Source organism: Arachis ipaensis, chromosome B5 (genome assembly GCF_059453495.1).
Source record: "Arachis ipaensis isolate K30076 ecotype BB chromosome B5, ASM5945349v1, whole genome shotgun sequence".
NCBI classification, from domain to species: domain Eukaryota; kingdom Viridiplantae; phylum Streptophyta; class Magnoliopsida; order Fabales; family Fabaceae; genus Arachis; species Arachis ipaensis.
In genome coordinates this window covers 65,638,562-65,659,167 of record NC_142440.1, presented here as the reverse complement: position 1 = coordinate 65,659,167, position 20,606 = coordinate 65,638,562, and the positions used below count along the sequence as shown (strand labels likewise).

Genomic DNA, 20,606 nt, shown 5'->3' with positions numbered 1-20,606 from the left:
ATCTGATCCATAAATGGGAGGGGGAAATGGTCCTTTCGTGTAGCCTCATTGAGTTTCCGATAGTCTATGCACATTCGCCATCCTGTGACGGTCCTTGTAGGAATTAGTTCGTTCTTCTCATTGGGAACTACAGTGATTCCTCCCTTTTTGGGCACGACATGCACGGGGCTGACCCAGGGGCTGTCTGAGATCGGGTAGATTACCTCTCCCTGCCATAACTTTATAACTTCTTTCTGTACCACTTCTTTCATGATTGGGTTCAGCCTCCTTTGGGATTGAATGGATGCTTTGGCATCATCTTCTAGTAGTATCTTATGCATGCATATGGCTGAACTTATTCCTTTCAGGTCAGCAAGAGTCCATCCAATGGCATCCTTGTGCTTTCGCAATACTTTGAGTAGTTCATCCTCTTGATCTTGGCTGAGGCACGAGCTTATGATCACTGGGTAACTTTCATTTTCTCCTAAGTATGCATATTTGAGAGTGGGTGGCAGTGCTTTGAGTTCAAGTTTGGGTGCTTCTGACTTTTCGTTCTCTTCTTTTGATGCCCTTTGTATATGAATCTCTGCTGTTGCAACCTCTTCACTAAACGTTGACTCCTCTTCTGTTAACCCTTCAAGTTCTTCTTCTTCAAAACTCTCCTGCACTGCATCTTCAAGTGAGTCCAACCTCATACATTCTCCCAATTGTTCTGGTGGGTAACTCATGGCTTTGAACACATTAAATGTCATCTTTTCATTGTGTAATCTTAGGGTGAGGTCCCCCTTTTGTACATCAATGACAGCTCCAGCAGTGGCCAAGAACGGCCTTCTCAGGATGATGGAAGCCTTGGTTTCCTCCTGCATGTCCAGCACTACAAAGTCTGCTGGGAAGATGAAATCTCCCACTTTCACCAGCAAGTCTTCTACTACGCCATGAGGGAACTTGAACGATCTGTCTGCCAATTGTAGGGCCATCTTTGTTGATTTAGCCTCTTCAATCTTCATTTTTCTCATCATGGCTAACGACATCAAATTTATGCTGGCTCCTAAGTCACATAGAGCCTTTTCCACTGTGATTTCCCCTATGATACAAGGGATCTGAAAGCTCCCCGGATCCTTTAATTTCTGGGGTAGTTTATGCTGAATGATAGCACTACATTCTTCGGTTAGTATCACAGTCTTGCTGTTCTTCCAGCTTCTCTTCTTAGTCATTAGCTCCTTTAAAAACTTGGCGTAGAGGGGCATTTGCTCTATTGCTTCAGCAAAAGGTATGTTGATTTGTAGTTTCTTGAAGATTTCCAAAAATCTCAAGAACTGGCTGTCATCCCCCTTCTTCTTCAATTGCTGAGGGTATGGGACTCTTGGGACGTCTGGCTTCAGCACTCCTTCCCCTTTTTGCAAACTCGAAGTGGAAGCTTGAGCTCCATCGTGCTTTTCTCCCTTTTCATTTGAGCCCTCTTCTTGTGGTTTCTGGGAGAATTCCTTCAGTTCCTTCCCATTCCTAAGGGTGATAGCTTGACACTCCTCCCTTTTGTGTGAGTCAGTATCACTGCGAAGGTTGTGGCTGGCAATCTGCTTGAATAGGTAGCCAATTTGTGTCTCAAGTTTATTGATGGCAGCATCTTGATTCTGCATATTGGACTGCACTTCCTCTCGGAATGCTTTACTGTCTTGGATCTCTTGGCATATGCCTTCAAGCAGGTTCTCAATCTTTGAGAGTCTGTCATCAGATGATGGTAGGTTGGGATTGGAGGTAGAAGGATGAGGAGTGTTATTCTGGTTTTGATATAGATGTGGAGAGGTGTTGTTATGGTGGTGTTGATATGTTCTCTGTGTTAATTATTGGTGAGCTGCATTGTTGTTGGGGTTGTGACGTCTCTGATCTTGGCTTTGATCTTGTTGATTCCCCCACCCAAAGTTTGGGTGATTCCTCCAACCAGGGTTGTAGGTCTTGGAGTATGGGTCATGATTTTGTCTAGGTGAATTCCCAATGTAGTTGGCTTGCTCCTGCTCACTCTCTGCCTCTGCATTCACTTCCTCTTGGGTTGTTGATGAGGTGGTGATTGCTGCTACTTGGTTCCTCTCTATCTTCTTGGTGAGGTCAGCCAACTGCTTAGTAATGATCTTGTTTTGGGCCAGCAGAGCATCTACATTATTTACCTCCATCACTCTTCTAGTGTTCCCTCTTTCGGAGGCATAGAAGTAGTCATTCTCTGCTACAGTTTCAATGACATTTATGGCCTCCTCAATGGTCTTCTTCTTGTTCAGAGATCCCCCGGATGAGTGGTCTACTGCTTTCTTTGATTCATAAGAAAGACCTTCATAGAAAATGTGTAGCTGCACCCATTCATTGAACATATCTGGCGGACACCTCCTTGTTAGGTCCTTAAACCTCTCCCATGCTTCATATAGAATCTCACCATCCTACTGCTTGAATGTTTGTACCTCAGCTCTCATCCTGTTAATCCATTGAGGAGGATAGAATCTTCCCAAGAATTTGTTCACCACATCTTCCCAGGTTGCTAAACTCTCCTTTGGGAAGGACTCCAACCATTTAGAAGCCTTGTCCTTTAGTGAGAAAGGGAACAGAAGTAGTCTATAGGTGTCAAGATGAACACCATTAGACTTCACAGTATCACATATCCTCAGGAAGGTGGTTAGATGTTGATTGGGGTCTTCTTGGATACTCCCTCCGAATGAACAGTTGTTCTGAACAAGGGTGATGAGCTGTGGCTTTAGTTCAAAGTTGTTGGCATGTATGGTTGGCCTTTGGATGCTACTTCCACAATTTCCTGGGTTTGTGTTGATGTAAGAACCCAGAACTCTTCTCTCCTGCCCAGCATGATTTGCTAAACCTTCTCTGCCATGGTTGTGAGCCTCTTCTTCATGATGGTTCTCCATATTCTCCTCCATGTTTGGTTCAAAGTACTCTTCCTCTTCCTCAGCACCAACTACTCTCTTTCCTCTTGCTTCCCTCATTAATCTAAGGAAGGTCCTCTTAGGTTCAGAATCAAAAGAAGTTGAAGCCCCGCTTCTTCTCCCTGTCATACAACCAACAAGGTACAAGCAAAGAAATAGATCCAGAGACTATTCTAAAAAAAATGCTGTTAGTGTTAGTGATGCAATATATCAAACAGTTAGTGGGTGAGTGAAACAGAGTGTAAACAACTGAAATAAAGGGGTTAAAGGGATGGGAATACAAAACAACTGAAACCGAAAGTAAAGTGTTCAAACAGAAATTTAAATCAACAGAATAAAAAATGCTCAATCTAGTGATCATCCAACTTAATCATTGTTGATACAAAATCAATCCCCGGCAACGGCGCCATAAACTTGATGCGCGGAAAACTTGTCTCTCAACAAATTTTCTTCGGCAAGTGTACCGAATTTGTCGTCAAGTAAAAACTCACAATAGAGTGAGGTCGAATCCCACAGAGATTGATTGATCAAGCAACTTTAATTAGAGGAATGTTCTAGTTGAGCGAACCAGAATTTGATTTGAGATTTGCAGAAAATTAAATGGCGGGAAAGTAAATAGCAGAAACAGTAAATGCTAGAAGTAAGAGCTGAATGTAAATGGCGAAAAGTAAATTGCAGAATCTTAAGCGGGAATGGGGTAATTGCTCATAAAAGTAAATGGCAGAAATTAAAGAGAATGGGTAAGATCAGAAATGGGGAGTTCATTGGGCTCAAGAGATGTTGCATTCTCCGGATCAAGTTCATTTTCATCTCTTCCTCAATCAATGCATTCATTGATCTCCTTGGCAATCTTAAGTGATCAAATTCCAATTTCTTGGTAATTCAATCTCTCAAATCTTGGTCAATAGCCAATTCCTTGGTCAATTGCTCATGAGAAGAGATGAAGTATGGTCACTGATTATACCACATGCATTTCCCAAATCAAGTGTTGGTAGGATTATAGTCACATATCCATCCAAACTCAATTTGGTCCAACATGAGAAAGCATTTCTAGCATGATCTCTTCATTCCTCGTTCAAGGTTCAGAAGAGATCCAAGTATGAATAGATTCTTTTCCAAGATAACTACCCAATTGGATGAAGATCGAAAGCTTTCTAGTAAAATCAAGAGAAAAGATAGAAGAAGGAAAATGAAAACTAATATTGATCCATCAAATTACAACAGAGCTCCCTAACCCAATGAAAGGAGCTTAGTTGTTCATAGCTCTGAAAAATGAAAACAAAGATGGAGAATACATGATGAAAGTAAAACTAGAAGTGCAGAGAAAGTAAAATACAGAGAGTAGTTCTATGCCAAAGGCTCCCTAAAGTTTCCAACTCCCCAAACTAATTCAAAGCTACTCCTATATATACTACTCTTCTCATCTTCTAGTTGGCTCTTCAAGTCTTTGGTATGGGCCTCTGAATCTTGAGTTTGAAGCAGTTATCCTTTTCATTGGGTTTAGCTTTGCTTGCAGAGAGAAAAGGTGAAGTATGCAGGGACTTTGACTCAGGACATTAGTGGTGTCAACGTTAAGTGAAAGTGTAGGTTCGAGAACATTAGTGACAATCACCTTTTTCACTAACGTTCCTAACCCAAATATGATCACGTTGACTTCAACGTTAGTGGCACCAATGTGACCACTAACGTTGCCTCTTAGTCCTTCGCACACGTTATTGGGACTTACCTTTCCCAATAACGTGGAGAGTCCTCCCTTGTCCCTATGTTAGAGTCCACGTTAACTAGGTTAACGTGGCTTCTAACGTAGTAATGCCAATCCTTCGAGAACGTTAGTGACACTTACCTTTGCCACTAACGTTCCAATGTGCCCCTATTTCTCATGTTAGAGTCCACTTTAACTAAGTTAATGTGGCTTCTAACGTAGTCATGCTAGCCATCTCCAATGTTAGTGACAAAGGTGAGTGTTACTAACGTTGGCTCATCATCTCTTTATCCACGTTAGCTTCCATGTTAACTAAGTTAACGTGGGAGTTAACATTGCTCATGGTGGCTCTTAGTGGTGCACCCCAACGTTAGTGACAAAGGTAAATGTCACTAACATTGGCTATTAATTGCTCTCTCCACGTTAGCTTCCACGTTAACTAAGTTAACGTGGGAGTTAACGTGGCTTATGGAGGCTTGGCCAACGTTAGTGACAAAGCTGAATGACACTAATGTTGGCTTCTCTTTTGCTTCTTAACGTTAGAGTCCACATTAACTAAGTTAACGTGGCAACTAACGTGGCCAATTATGAGCTTGGTCCAACGTTAGTGACAAAGGAGAGTGTCACTAACGTTGGCCTTGTTGTCTTCTTCCACGTTAAAGTTCACGTTAACTTAGTTAACGTGACTCTTAATGTGGGCTTATGATGGCTTCGAGGGCGTTATTGGCGATTACCTTTCTCATTAACTTTGCAAGTTAGCACCCATTCCACGTTAGAGGTCACGTTAGTGGGACTAACGTGACTGCTAACGTGGTTCTTCTTTGCTTCCTTTGTCCTGAAATCAAGCAACAAAGTGCATCAAAGTTCTAGTCCAAGTCATGAGTCATGCATCATCCAATTTGTCATATAATTCATGCAAAATTCTCATGAAATCATGTAAAGTGCACAATGTATGCTTGAATCAAGATGTAAGTGAATATCTACCCAAAACTAGCTTATTTTCTAAGAAAATGCATGAATCTACCTTAAAAACAGTAAAAAAAAGGTCAGTAAAACTGGCCAAAATGCCCTGGCATCAACGATGCATAAAGACACTCATTTAACATGCGTGTCTATCGTGTTCATAAGTATCCTATCCAAAAAATCAAAATAATTTGGCAAGCACAACCCATAAAAGAGCAAACACGACCCATTTGTTAAAAAGTTTAATTTTCTTTCCTTAATTTTACAAAAGCAAAATTCCTTTTATCCTTTGCACCCAGACCTAGCCCCTTTGACTCTCTAGTTTCTACCCGTTACATATACAATTACTCACTTCCAAACTCTTTGTAATGATATGATTTTTAGCACATCATGACCAATGTTAGTCTTCATATGTTACCATTAAGTTGACTTTAGGGACTTTAAACAATATATTAAGCATAATAATGTGAGCCTGTAGCGTGTGTTGAAAATCGTGACTTAGTCAAATTTTAAGATACGCAATTAAACATACACACACATCACAGTGCCTAAGGGCACAAGTAGTTTTATACAAGACCATTAGTCAGAGAATGCATCAGACCTCTGATTTAAATACTAATCGTGTGTATATATATATATATACTCTTGAAATTTGTTACCAGGTTTGTGCTTACAAAAGCCACCATAAATTGAAACCTGTCTACTTGTTTATATACAAAAGTCCTAACCCTCAAAGTCTATACATGAGAGGAAAAAAGAAACTAGACTCTTAATATCAAGATAACTGAAAAATTCTTCACAGATGGTGTGAGTCATTCGATCATGATCGTCGGGCTACTGTCCAGGAGCTCCTATTCTCTCCGCCTCAATTTACTCTGATGAACTAGAGGTCAGGTCCTCAATCATCTGGTCTATCCATGATGGTATCTCTACCCACGGGTTTACAAACGGCTCTGCCATGGGCGCACCTAATATCACTGGGTCTTGTGCAGATCGAACCATAGAGGATACTCAGGCTGGGAGAACACATGAGACTCTAGCTCGGCTTCCATCGAGTATAGTGACTGTGGAGGAAAGGGGTAGTGCATATGTCATGACCCGAATCAAGCCATGACTAGCGCTCGAGGAACAAGTCCCTCAGCAAGCCAACCAACCAAATTTATAGTTGAATATTATCGTCCTGTATCAATAATAAACAGTTATTTCTAATAACAACAGCAGCATATTCTAAATATATTCACAAACCAAACATATCAAAAGTCGCATCATATATACTAAGTTGATAACTAAATCATATAGTTGAATCCGTAGCTCTTACATAACCAAATTATAATTAGTATCTAAACAGTTTGAGACTAAAAATAACATAACCCACACGAGGACCCTACTTATTGTAAACCCCGGGTAATTAGTAAATATTTAACTAATAAATTAATTTTTATTTAAAGAAAATAGAAAATTAAATTTGATAAGTTAGTAAGGTAGAAATAATTAAAATATGAATTTTGACACTAATTTTAAAGATTTTGACCTAAAATTGGGCCAAACAGATCGAACCAAACGAATCGGGTCCATAATGGGCCTAAGGCCCAATCCAACTCCCCATATATGAAGAGCTTCAGATCTTCCTTTCCCTCCCTCCATGAAAAACATTGCTGCTTGCATGAGGAGAAGGAAAGAAGCTCCAAACCCTAACTTCCCCTTTCAACCTCACATAACTTTCAATCCGGAACTCCGATTGATAAGCCATCAACAGCCACGCATTCGTCTTGAAATTGTCTACAAAACCCACTAAAAAAATTTGGTATGAATCTAACAATTTCTCACTTATCCACTCTTCTCCTAATTTCAAAAATTTGAGGTTTTGATTATGAGAGATTATGTGAGTTTGGTGTTTAGGTTCAAATTAGCCTTGTGGACTTGCTGGGTCTTGTCCCAAATTTTCATCGGTAAGGTGAGGAACCACTAACTCTTGTGAACCATTAATAATTATGAACCCTAATGAGCGGATATTTTATATACTTTTTGGCATAATTTTCATATAGTTTTCATTATGTTTTGTCTATGTTTTATTCCATTCTCATAGGTTTTAGTGTAAAATTCATATTTTTGGATTCTACTTTGAGTTTATGTGTTTTATGATGATTTCAGATATTTTCTGGCTAAAATTGAGGAGCATTGGAAAAAGTCTGATTCAGAGGCAGAGAAAGGACTGCAGATGCTGTCAGGATCTGACCTCCGTGCATTTGAAGGAGCTTTTCTGGAGCTACAGAAGTCCAAATGGCGCACTCTCAACAGCTATAGAAAGCTAACATCTAGGGCATTCTAGAAATATATAATAGTGCATACTTTGTGATGAGGGAAAAATGATTCCATACAAACTCACCGGCAAGTGTACCGGGTCGCATCAAGTAGTAATAACTCACAAGAGTGAGGTCGATCCCACAGGGATTGATGGATTGAGCAATTTTAGTTAGGTGATGAATTTAGTTAAGCGAATATTTGATGATTTGAGTGATTTTGATTTAACAGAAGCTAAATTGCAGGAAAATAAAGGTGCAGAAGGTAAATTAGGCAGAAAAGTAAAGTGCAGAAGAGATAAATTACAGAAACTTAAAGTGCAAGAAAGTAAAAGAGCTGAAACTTATATTGCAAGAAAAGTAAATTGCAGAAACTTAAAGTGCAAGAAATATAAATTGCTGAATCTAAATTGCTGAGAAATGTAAATTTGCTTGAAGAATAAAAGTATTTGGGTGTTGGGATTCAGAATTGAACAATAAAATGCAAGCTAAAGTAAATCAGAGAGCTAGGAGATGAAGAGATTCAACTCAGTAGCCAAACAGGAATGGAAAATTGCTTGAAAAGACAAACAGCATGAAAGCTTAACTCAATTATGAAATTCTTAAAGAGAAATTGAAGATCGAAGTAGAGCAATGAGATTAGAAAGTAGATCTAGATCTCAATTACTCGCTTGATCAAACAGAAAGAAATTGCAGAAGAAAATGAAATTGAAAACAGCAAAAGAAACTTAGATCCAAAAATTCTCCAAATCCCAAAACTATATGAAAGAAAAGCAAAGATGATTTTCAGATCAGGAATTAATGGAGCTCTTCAATCTCAATTCAAAAACCCAAAACAGAAAAGTAGAAGTTGCAGAAGAAATAAAATGAAGAAAGAAAACTAGATCCAATTCCCAAATCCCAAATTCAAAACAAATGAAAATTAAAAGTGAAAACTAAAAAATGAGCTAAAGGTTTTTTTACAAATCAAACTTGATCCTATTTATACACTTTCTATTTTGGTCTTCAAAGTTTGGAGTGGGCCTTTTGATTTTTGGATTTGATGAAAGATGGATCCGGTTGGCTTCGGTTCAAGTTGGGTTGGAGGCATGGGTCAGCTCCCAGGGAAGCGCTCAGTTCACTTAAGTGAACTTGGTGTTCACTCCTTGTGTGCCTCGACCATGTCATGGCATGCACCTAGCACTCACATGTTAAACGCTACGTTGCCTTGTTTGAGCGCTGCTTCCTTAATTGAGAGCTCCCCCTTCGAGCCTTGGTGTGTGCCTCCCGAAAACGTTTACAAAAGCTAACGCTACGTTCTCTTTGCTGAACGTGGCTCCTTCCTTGCCTTGGCCCTTCTCACTAGCGTTCACTTTGTGAACATTCCGCTCACTCTTTGAGCGCTACATTCCCTTTCTTCCTTAAGCGTGCCTTGCTTCCTTGGTTGAGAGGCACGAAAACTTGCATAATAGTGAACGTAGTGTTCACTCCTTAGAACGCTACTCCTTCCTTGGTGCATTGGCCTTTGCTCCTTTGGCTTGAAAGGCACGAGAAAGGGAAGGATAGTGAACGTAGCGTTCACTTCTCAGAACGCTACCCCCTGGCCTTTGCTTAGTGCGCGAGTTTGGTTCCTCTCTTGGGCGCTCCGTTTGCAAATTCAAATGCTGGCCCTTGCTCCCTTTTTTTATCGCAACGCTTTACTATCATGGGCCACACTTTTCAAAGCGTGGCCTAAGGTCCAAAGCGTGCTCCAAAACTCTTCTTTCCTTTTTTCATCATTTCTTCACCTACAAGCAACCAAACAACTAATCAAAGTCCCACAAAAATCACTAGATCTTTGCATCATTTATAAAATCAATTAATTCTAGCTTAAAACCTATGATTTTATGTAAAATAGATAATGTTTGATTGATTCAATAAAATCATGAAAATCCACTCCAATTACTTACTTATTATGTAAGAAAGTGCATAAAACCTAATGAAACTAATGAAAAATGCTTGTAGAACTAGCATAAGATGACTTGTCAACACAACAGCAAACTTAAATCTTGCTTGTCCCCAAGCAAGCACTAAACATGAGAAGAAATGAAATGAAACAGAGAAGCATACATGTCCTTATTTAGCAGATAATAGAATTTGAACCATGGGATTTTATGCAGACAAAAATGCAGCTCAATTATTCTTTGCTGATAGATAAAAAATGCTTCTTTGAGGATTCACTAGAGTTGCTGTCATAATGCCTTGCTTTTTGATTGATCCCTTTTTGGTTTGTCCTTCTTTCTTTTGCTTAGAAAGCTTATTTCTCAATGATAACTCAATGTCAAGTGTTGCAGCAGCCTTGTGGCTCAATTTTGCTCAACACTTCTTCACTACAGACACTTAGCTCACAAATTCTCTTAGGAATATTGATGCCCAACATCTCTTTGGATAACTAAATGCATTGTAGCTAGGTTGCTCATAATGATGGACTTTCAGTTGGTAATCCCAGATTAGTTAATCCAAGTTACCAAGTTTTAAAAGACTCCTCAGAACCTAATTGTCCAAGCATATCCTAGTACAAAAAGTACCACAGACATATGTCCTAAAGTCCAAGCTATTGGTGTCTAGCCTTATTGTTTGTTTCTTTGCCAAATCTTGGCTTTTCTTTTCTTTTTCTTTCTTACTTTGCTTCATTTTCCAAGGAATTTCATTAATGAAAGGTTTTATGACAGCAATCTAGTTCACACTACAAAGAACACTCTATTATGCAGCTTTTATTATTGAGCTTATCATCTTAATCAAGCAATTACCACCACAAATTTTATTCTAATTCCTACAACATTGGACAATCACTTTCTATTTCAAACATTTTCTCTTATTGATGCAAAAAGGGAAACAAAACATGAGTTTAAGATAGATGAGTGATAACAAGCATAATGCAAATCCTAACAAGAAAACTACTCAAGATATGAAAGTGCAGAATATGAAATATTTGGAGGCATATCATGTTTTAGATATGCATCATCCTTATTTGATTAAAACTATAAAAAGAACTCCACTACCTCTAGTTGTCGCGCTCTTTCCCCTTGCTGCTTTCTCCTTTCTTCTTCTTCTTCTTTCTTTTTTGGGGTTCTTCAACAGGGCACCTACGATCCCAAATTTGGTCTACCTGATCCCAGAGCCCAGCATCTTTCAATCCTTGTTGCATGTGTATTGTCTGTTTATTGGCTAGTGCTCTCTGATGATCTATCAACTCTTGGCATTGCTCAAATGGCTTAATCTGTTGGTTCAATGCTGGCATGCTATGGACTACATAGTCCAACTTTGCTTGAGTTGCTATATCATACTCCATTCTGTCCACATATCTATGCTCTCCAATTGTATGATATATATTCTTCCATTGGTAGAGATTTTGGGTGTACTCCCCATACTTGGCCTATCGTAGGAACAATCCATTAATTGATTCTTGAACGTTTGCTGATTGTTCCTTTTGCCCCTCAAGAATTCTTGCTTGAAACTCTCTCTGTTGATCCAACATTTGGAGATGAAAATTTTTTTGCTTCTCCATCATTTGCTGCTGCCAATGCTGTTGTTGCTCACGATCCTTCAAATATTGCTCTTGTTGCCTCAAGTATTGCTCCTGTTGTTGCTCCTGTACTCTCATGTATTGTTGAGACATTTCTTCAATGGCTCTTTGCATTTAGCTTAGATCCATTGCACCAGGAGCTTTTTCCTCCTCTACTTGTGGTCTCCTCCTTCTTCCTTGAGCTCTCCTCTCTTGCTAATTGTCAGTGTCGTCAGTGACCCCTTCCATGCTTTGCTTAGTGATCCCTCTGCTTCCTTTTACCTTCTCAGTATTTTCATCCTCAAAGAGTACTCTTGCTCTTTTGCACAGCCTCAAAATAGTGCTTGGGTGACCAAGCCTACTTGATTTACCAGTATCCTCAGCTATCTCTTGAATGCTATCTGCTATGAGCTGAGGTTCATTGATTTCTCCTTCCCCTAAGTATGCAATATGTCAGAATTGCACTCATTATTGTGACCTCAGATGTTTTTGCAGTGTGGAGTATGGATCTTCTCACTATCTCATACCACCCTTTGGCTTCAAGTATGAGATCCATTCTCTTCAAGTGGCTTGGATTTCCTTTTCAGTCCCTTTCCCAGTCTTTGCCTTCAAAACATAAGCTATTTAGTATCTCATCAGGATCACTTTCACCTTGTATTCTGTCCTCAAAGCTGAGTTCTCCATAGGTTATCACTCTTATTTGTAAGACTCTCATGATGGATGATGGGCTGAAATCTACCTCAACCCCCCTAACATAACTCTTATATAGAGGGCTGTCCTTGCTTGACCTCACAGTATTTGTATAAAATTCCCTTATCATGACTGCATTGATGTCTGTGAGAGGTTTACACAAAAGCTCCTATCTCCTCTCTGCTTCTATTCTTCTCATGATGGTATATTCTCCATCTTTCAGTCTGAACCCCGTCTCTTGAATGAATTTTTTTGATTCCATTAGCCCATAATACCTTGATTCATGGAATTGAGACTTAAATTTCTTGGTATCATAGGTTGGTGGTTCGGCTACTACTGGTTCCTTTCTCTTTCCTTCTTTTGGAACTTGACGAAGCCATGAGTTAGGAAGGAATGAAAGAAGAAGAAAAGATAGGTCTTGGTTAGAGCACAATTTTGATGGAAGGAATGGGAGGTAAGGTGTTGTGTGATGCCTTTGGATGAGAGAATGGGGATGTACCGTGTTTGGGAGGAATGTTTGAGTGAAACAAAGGTAAATAAGCGAGGAGGTCTTATATAGAGAAAGCAAGGATATGTGAACTCAGGAAGTATCATTGTCAATTTATAGCCAAGGCATGAAGCATAGCAAAGAGTGGGAGGATCCGATTGAGTTGTAAGGAAAGGTGGGGATTGAGCAATTCATTGTTAAAGATCCATGAAATGGACGGCCTGCATGTGAAGATGAGTGAAGACAAGGATTGCTCCTCCATTGGTTGCATGTGGTTTGGCCTCCTAAGTGTTGATTCCATGCAGCATTGTGCTTCCCAAAAATACACATGTGACTTGCCTTTTTTCCTTGGAAAGACCGTCCGTGCATGCTTTCTTTTGTCTCCTTCTCAATCTTCTTTACTTCTATCCACGTGAACCAAACAATTTAGTGAGCTTAAACTTTTAAATGTCATACGGTGGTTGTGTACTATGTATATAGAAAGAAAATGTTGCTATGTGTTCCTTATTATTGAATTACCAACCATGCCCCTTAGAAATTGAACAAAATTTTGGTGGACAACAAACTTGTTTTCTTCTAAGTGATTTATATAAAATCCAATGAATATCCATCACAATTAGTATATTTATTATAAGGAACATTTTATTTGCTACCATGCTACCATAAACTCATAAAATGATGCAATGTATGGTTTATTTATTCATTAATTTTGAGCCTTTGAGTAAAAATTGACTTTCTTGAAATTCATAGCATATACAGACACCAAACTTAAGGTTTGGCTATATACTTAAACAGAAATAATGAGTATATATCTTAGAATGGTTCTATGATCACTCATGGTTGAAAAGCTATTTTAAAGTGCCTTTAGGCACACCAAACTTAGGAGTCAAACATATGCTCTAAAATGATATGTGCAATTATTAAATCCACTCATGAGAGCTCAAATTCATGCTAGAAAAACCAGTAATTATTGAAATTAAAATAACAGCAAGAACATTAAATCATGGGCTGCCTCCCATGGAGCTCTCTTTTATTGTCACTAGCTTGACATTGGTCCGTTATTAGGGTGGTTGATGATTGTGGTGCCTCAATTTGTCTCCTCTCACTGTGAGCCTTCTTCCTGTACGTTGATGGTCAATCTCTACATGCTCCAGTGATAGTATCTTGTTGATGGTGCAGTAATCATCAGTTTGTGGATCTGTGATGAGCATATAATTTATACGCTTTTTGGCATTGTTTTTAGGTAGTTTTTAGTATGTTTTAGTTAATTTTTAGTATATTTTTATTAGTTTTTAAATAAAAATCACATTTCTAGACTTTACTATAAGGTTTTGTGTTTTTCTGTGATTTTAGGTATTTTCTGGCTGAAATTGAGTGACCTGAGCAAAAATCTGATTCAGAGGCTGAAAAAGGACTGCAGATGCTGTTGGATTCTGACGTCCCTGCACTCGAAATGGATTTTCTGGAGCTACAAAAACCCAATTGGCGCGCTATCAATTGCATTGGAAAGTAGACATTCTGGGCTTTCCAGCAATATATAATAGTCCATACGCTTATCTGAAATTCTCACCAATGAATTACATAAGTATCTCTATCTTATTTTCTATTTTAATTACATTTTAATTATCAAAACCTCATAGCCATTTGAATCCGCCTGATTAAGATTTACAAGGATGACCGTAGCTTGCTTCAAGCCGACAATCTCCGTGGGATCGACCCTTACTCACGTAAGGTTTATTACTTGGACGACCCATTGTACTTGCTGGTTAGTTGTGCGGAGTTGTGAAAAGGAGTTGAGATTACAATCGTGCGTACCAAGTTTTTGGCGCCGTTGAGATCACAATTTCGTGCACCAAGTTTTTCGCGCCGTTTTCGGGGATTGTTTGAGTTTGGACAACTGATGGTTCATCTTGTTGCTCAGATTAGGTAATTTTATTTTGTTTTTATTTTGGAAAAATAAATAAATAAATAAATTATTCTATGTCTTCAGAATTCTTAAGAATGAATTCTAGAGTTTCATGATGATTTGTTGAAGTCTGGCTGGCTGTGAAGCCATGTCTAATCTTTTGGACCAAGGTTTGAACTTATCATCACAAGAGCTTATTGATTTCTATCAATCTTGCTGTTGAATGTAATGATCTGCTAAAGCTTGGCTGGCCATTGGCCTTGTCTAGTGTTTTGGACCGAAGCTTTCACTGAAAGCTTGGCTGGCTAGTAAACCATGTCTGATTCCTGGACCGGAGCTTTAGACTAACATTGCATGATTCCTGGAATTCTTATTAAAAATTTTGAAATCTTTATTTTCTTTTCCAAAATAATTTTTGAAAAATCCAAAAAAATTTATAAAGTCATGAAAATAAAAAATAATTTGATGTTTCTTATTTGAGTCTAGTGTCAATTTTTAAGTTTGGTGTCAATTGCATCTTTTTAATTTCCTAAAAATTTTCGAAAATTCATGCATGTGTCCTTCATAATCTCCAAGTTGTTCTTGATGATTCTCTTTGTTTGATCTTTGCATTTTCATGTTTTGTGTCTTTTCTTGTTTTTCATATGCATTTTCAATTTGTTAGTGTCTAAACATTGAAAATTTCTAAGTTTGGTGTCTTACATGTGTGTCTTTTCTTAAAAATTTTCAAAAATAAGTTCTTGGTGTTCATCTTGACATTCAAAGTGTTCCTGGTGTTCATCTTAACATTCAAAGTGTTCTTGCATGCATCATGTGTTTTGATCTTGAATTTTCATGTTTTGAGTCATTTTGATGTTTTTCTCTCTCCTTATTAAAAATTCAAAAAATCAAAAAAATATATTTCCCTTATTCTTCTCATAAATTTCGAAAATTTAGATTGACTTAGTCAAAAATTTTTAAAAATCTAGTTGTTTCTTATGAGTCAAGTCATATTTTCAATTTAAAAATCCTATCTTTTCAAAACCTTTTCAAAAATCAAATCTTTTTCATTTTTCTTTCATTTTTTTCAAAAATTTCAAAATGATTTTCAAAATCTTTTTCTTATTTTTATTTCATATTTTCCAAAATCTTTACTAACAATTAATGTGATTGATTCAAAATTTTAAGTTATTACTTGCCTAGTAAGAAATGTTCAATCTTTAAATTTTAGAATCATATCTTTGTGTTTATTGTTTGTCAAGTAATTAACTTTAATTTCAAAAGTAAAATCTTTTTAAATTTCTTTTTTCAAATCTTTTTCAAAATAAATCTCAATCATATCTTTTTCAAATCTTAATTTCAAATTCTTTTCTAACTTCTTATCTTTTCAAAATTGATTTTCAAATCTTTTTCAATTAACTACTTGACTTTTTGTTTGATTTTAAAAGTTTTCTATTTCAATCATATCTTTTTCAAAACCACCTAACTACTTTTTCTTCCTGATTTTCGAAAATCACTAACACTTTTTATCAAAAATGTTTTTAATTAAGTAATTTATTTAGTTTTCAAATTTTATTTTATTTCTTTTTTTAATTTTTGAATTATAACTGATTTTTAAATAAAAACAAAAATATTTTCCTTTTCTTTTTAATTATTTTCGAAAACTCTCCCTCTCATCTCTCTCTATTTATTTATTTATCTACTAACACTCCTCTTCTACTCATAATTCGAACCCCCTCTTTTTCTCTGTGTTCAAAATTTTCTCTTCCCCTTCTTCTATTCTTCTCTTCTTCTACTCACATAAAAGAATCTCTATAGTGTGACATAGAGGATTCCTCTTCTTTTCTGTTCTCTTCTTTTTCATATGAGCAGGAACAGAGATAAAGACATCCTCATTGAAGCTGATCCTGAACCTGAAAGGACTCCTAAGAGGAAACTAAGAGAAGCTTAAGCACAACCCTCTGGAGAGGACCTGACAGAAATTTTCGAAAAAGAAGGAGACATGGCCGAACTCAATAACAATGGTAGAGATGCAAGGAAGATGCTTGGTGACTTTATTGCACCCTCTTCTAACTTCTATGGAAGAAGCATCTCAATTCCTGCCATTGGAGCAAACAACTTTGAGCTTAAGCCTCAATTAGTTTCTCTAATGCAACAGAATTGCAAGTTTCATGGACTTCCATTGGAAGATCCCCATCAGTTCTTAGCTGAATTCTTGCAAGTCTGTGACACTGTCAAGACCAATGGAGTTGCTCCCGAGGTCTACAGGCTTATGCTTTTCCCTTTTGCTGTAAGAGACAGAGCTAGAACATGGTTAGATTCACAACCTAAGGAAAGCCTGAACTCTTGGGAAAAGCTGGTCAGTGCTTTCCTGGCCAAGTTCTTTCCACCTCAAAAGATGAGCAAGCTTATAGTGGAAATCCAAACCTTCAGACAGAAGGAAGGTGAGTTCCTCTATGAAGCTTGGGAAAGATATAAGCAATTGATCAAAAGGTGTCCTTCTAACATGCTTCCAGAATGGAGCATCATATGTATATTCTATGATGGTCTGTCTGAGTTGTCAAAAATGTCGTTGGACCATTCTGCAGGAGGATCTCTTCATCTGAAAACCCCTGCAGAAGCTCAGGAACTCATTGAAATGGTTGCAAATAACCAGTTCATGTACACCTCTGAGAGGAGTCCTGTGAACAATGGGACGCCTCAGAAGAAGGGAGTTCTTGAAATTGATACTTTGAATGCCATATTGGCTCAGAAAAAAATATTGAGTCAGCAAGTCAATATGATTTCTTAGAGTCTGAATGGATTGCAAGCTACATCCAACAGTACTAAAGAAGCATCTTCTGAAGAAGAAGCTTATGATCCTGAGAACCCTGCAATGGCAGAGATGAATTACATGGGAGAACCCTATCGAAACATTGATGAGATATTTTGGTGAGAAACGAATTTCTACCAAAACACCCAAAACTAACCGGCAAGTGTACCGGGTCGTATCAAGTAATAAAAACTCACGGAAGTGAGGTCGATCCCACAGGGATTGAAGGATTGAGCAATTTTAGTTTAGTGGTTGATTTAGTCAAGCGAATCAAGTGTTGGTTGGGTGATTTGTGATTTGCAGAATGTAAATTGCATGAAATTAAAGAGAGCGGGAAAGTAAATTGCTGAAACTTAAAGGACAAGAAATTAAATGACAGAAACTTAAAGTGCAAGAAATGTAAATTGCAGAATCTTAAAGTGCAAGAAATGTAAATTGCTTGAAAAGTAAAGGGGATTGGGATGAGGATTTGCAGAATTTAAACAAGGGAAAACTAAATTGCATCAAACAGAAGAGGAAAAGGGAGTTGGGATTGAACCGGATCTTATAACAGCAAAGTAAATGAACAATGAAAGCATTAAACAGAGAATTGAAATGAGAATTTAGATCTCAGGACCCAGAGACTAGAAAACCAAGTCTAGATCTCAATGCCTTCCTAGATCCCACAAGAACAATAGCAAGGAAATTGTAAATTGCAAAGAAAAGAGATGAAGATCAAGTAACAGAAACAGAAATGCTAATTCAATTAACAGTAAAGGAAACAGAGAGATCCAAGATTGAGATTGAAACAGAATTTCTTCAATTCTCCAATCCAAGATCCAAGACAAAAGTCAAATGAAATTGAAAGCAATTGAAAACAAGAAATTAAAGTTCACTCAGTGACAAAAGCTTCCCAAAAACTCTTATGAAAATTCTAAAAGGAAAGCTCTCAAAGAAAACTCTCCCGAAAAAGCTCTCCAAACAAATTGAATTCTATCCTATTTATACACTTTCCAAAATGATCTTCAAGCCTTGAGTTGGGCCTTTGTTCTTGGTGGAATTGGGTTGAAAGAGGCCTTGGTTGATTGCTCTTGAAGATTGAAGAAGAACCGAAGTGAACCAATTGAACCGGAAATGGAGTTAGCCAACGTTGGTCTTCAACGTTAGGGTCAAAGTTAGGGGTCTAACTTTGACCCTAACTTTTCATATCAGCAAACCACATTCTTCTGGTTTAGACGTTGGCGCCAACGTTAGGGGTCTAACTTTGACCCTAACGTTGGCCTTGCTTGGTGTGATTGGTGCCAACGTTAGCCTCCACGTTAGGGGGCTAACGTTGGCGCAAACGTTGCCTACTCCCCCATTGTGATTTAAGTGCCAACGTTAGCCTCCAAGTTAGGGGGCTAACGTTGGCGCAAACGTTGGTAGCCCAGGGAGAAACTCTCAAGTTCCAACGTTAGCCTCCAAGTTAGGGGGCTAACGTTGGAGCTAACGTTGGCTACTTCCAAAGAGTGATTCATATGCCCAACGTTAGCCTCCAAGTTAGGGGGCTAACGTTGGGGCTAACTTCATGCAACCCGGTTCAATTTTCACTTATTCCATTGTCCTCTCTTCACTCCTAGCCATTCCTCTTTGCTTCAACCTTTCTCCAAGCCTTCTTCACCTATCATTGATCAACCAAACTAATCAAAGTTTTGCTCAAAATCATGAGGTATTCAATCTTCCACAATATGCAACAAATATAGTTCAAAACCTCATGAAATGGCATGAATTCACATATGGTTGGTTCAATCAAGGGAAACATGAAAATCTACTCAATTAGCTTGCTTGTAGCTTAAGAAAGTGCATAATTCTAATGAAAACAAAAGAAAAAGACTAGCTAAAATGGGCTAGGATGACTTGTCATCACAACACCAAACTTAAAGCTTGCTTGTCCCCAAGCAAGAAATGAATTTATTAAGAAGAAAGAATGAAATGGAAGAGGAAGTTCATGCTAGCAAAGTGTTATTGATAGTTCATGGGGTTTTATGTGGATATGCAAATGCTCACTTCTTATTGACTCCTAGGCCTAGAAAGTTTCCTTCAAGTTTCAAGTGACATACTGCTATGACCTCTCATTATTCCTTTATCCTTGGCTATTACTTTATTCAAAAGCTTTATTTGAGTGTCATGTGTAGCAAGTTCATTTTCTTTTTATACTTGACACATTATTCACCATAGACACTTGGCTCACATTCCTTCTTAAAACATTGATGCCCAGCACCTCTTTGGGCTACTAAATGCTTTGTAGTTAGGTTGCTCTTGATAGTGGATTTTCAGCTGATGATCCCGGGTTAGTTAACCCAAGTCACCAAGTGTTGAGGCACTCCTAAGAGCTTACTAATCCAAGCAGATCCTAGTACAAAAACATCACAGGCATATATTTCAGAGTTCAAGCTATTGGTGTCCAGCTTTATTTCTTTTTGTTTTTCTTTTGTTTTGCCACCTTTTAGCTTTCTTTGTTCTTTCTTTCTTTTTTTTTGTTTTTCTTTCTAACCAAGGAATTCTATTCAATTGAGATTCATAGACAATAGGCCACTCTCTACTTAGAAGGAGATATCTTAGCTCTTTATTCACTAAAGTGAGTTATAATGCAATCACACACACCACCACTTACTTTTATTCCACTTCTAACTAACAGAGACCATTTCACTTCACATTCAAACCGTTCTTTTATTAAATTTAAAGATGCAGGGGACAACACATACTTCTTGTTAAGTGAAAATGAACACACAAGCCAACACATGAACTAGCTTACTTATTTTGAAATAACCAACACAATGCAAAGACTTTTAAATGACTACAAAAAAAAAAAAAAAAAAATTTCAAAAACAGATTGGAACAGATAGAATGCATGTTGTGATGATCAAGGAGCAAATCCACCTTTTATTTGTCATGCCTTTTCTTTCTCCTTTCATATACTTGGCTGCTAGTGTTCCCACCATCTTTGTTTGGTGGTTCTTGATCTTGCCAAAAGCCAGCCTTGTTCATAGCCTCCTCCACTCTATCTTCAAGTCTCATAGCCCTGTTCACTTCCATCTCACTTCTCATTTTGAAAAATTCATCAAAAGTTGGGAATGCCGGATCCATGTGATGCAAATGTTCTCCAATATAGTTTAGTTTGATTTGGCTATTGACATTGTAATCGGCTTGCACTTCATACCTTGCTTCTTGGAGTGTTGTGAACTCCTTGAAGGCCTTCAAACTTTCAGCTTGCATTTGTTCCAACTTCCCAAAAGATTCATGAGATTGAAAGGCATGTTCTTCTTGCATCGCAAGAAATCTTGACTCGAATTCATTTTGTTTGTTGATTATTCTCAGCTCTCTTT

At 37.8% G+C, this 20,606-nt stretch overlaps 2 non-coding genes across 2 annotated transcripts; one reads left to right on the top strand and one right to left on the bottom strand.

Moving 5' to 3' along the window:
* Positions 1-2,334: 2,334 nt before the first annotated feature.
* On the top strand, positions 2,335-2,441 carry LOC148564488 (small nucleolar RNA R71). The gene has a single exon (XR_015885619.1). It is a non-coding gene; the product is annotated as a small nucleolar RNA R71 (small nucleolar RNA).
* Positions 2,442-16,854: 14,413 nt separating this feature from the next.
* LOC148564487 (small nucleolar RNA R71) lies at positions 16,855-16,962 on the bottom strand. Its single transcript, XR_015884723.1, has one exon. It is a non-coding gene; the product is annotated as a small nucleolar RNA R71 (small nucleolar RNA).
* Between the last annotated feature and the right edge of the window lie 3,644 nt (positions 16,963-20,606).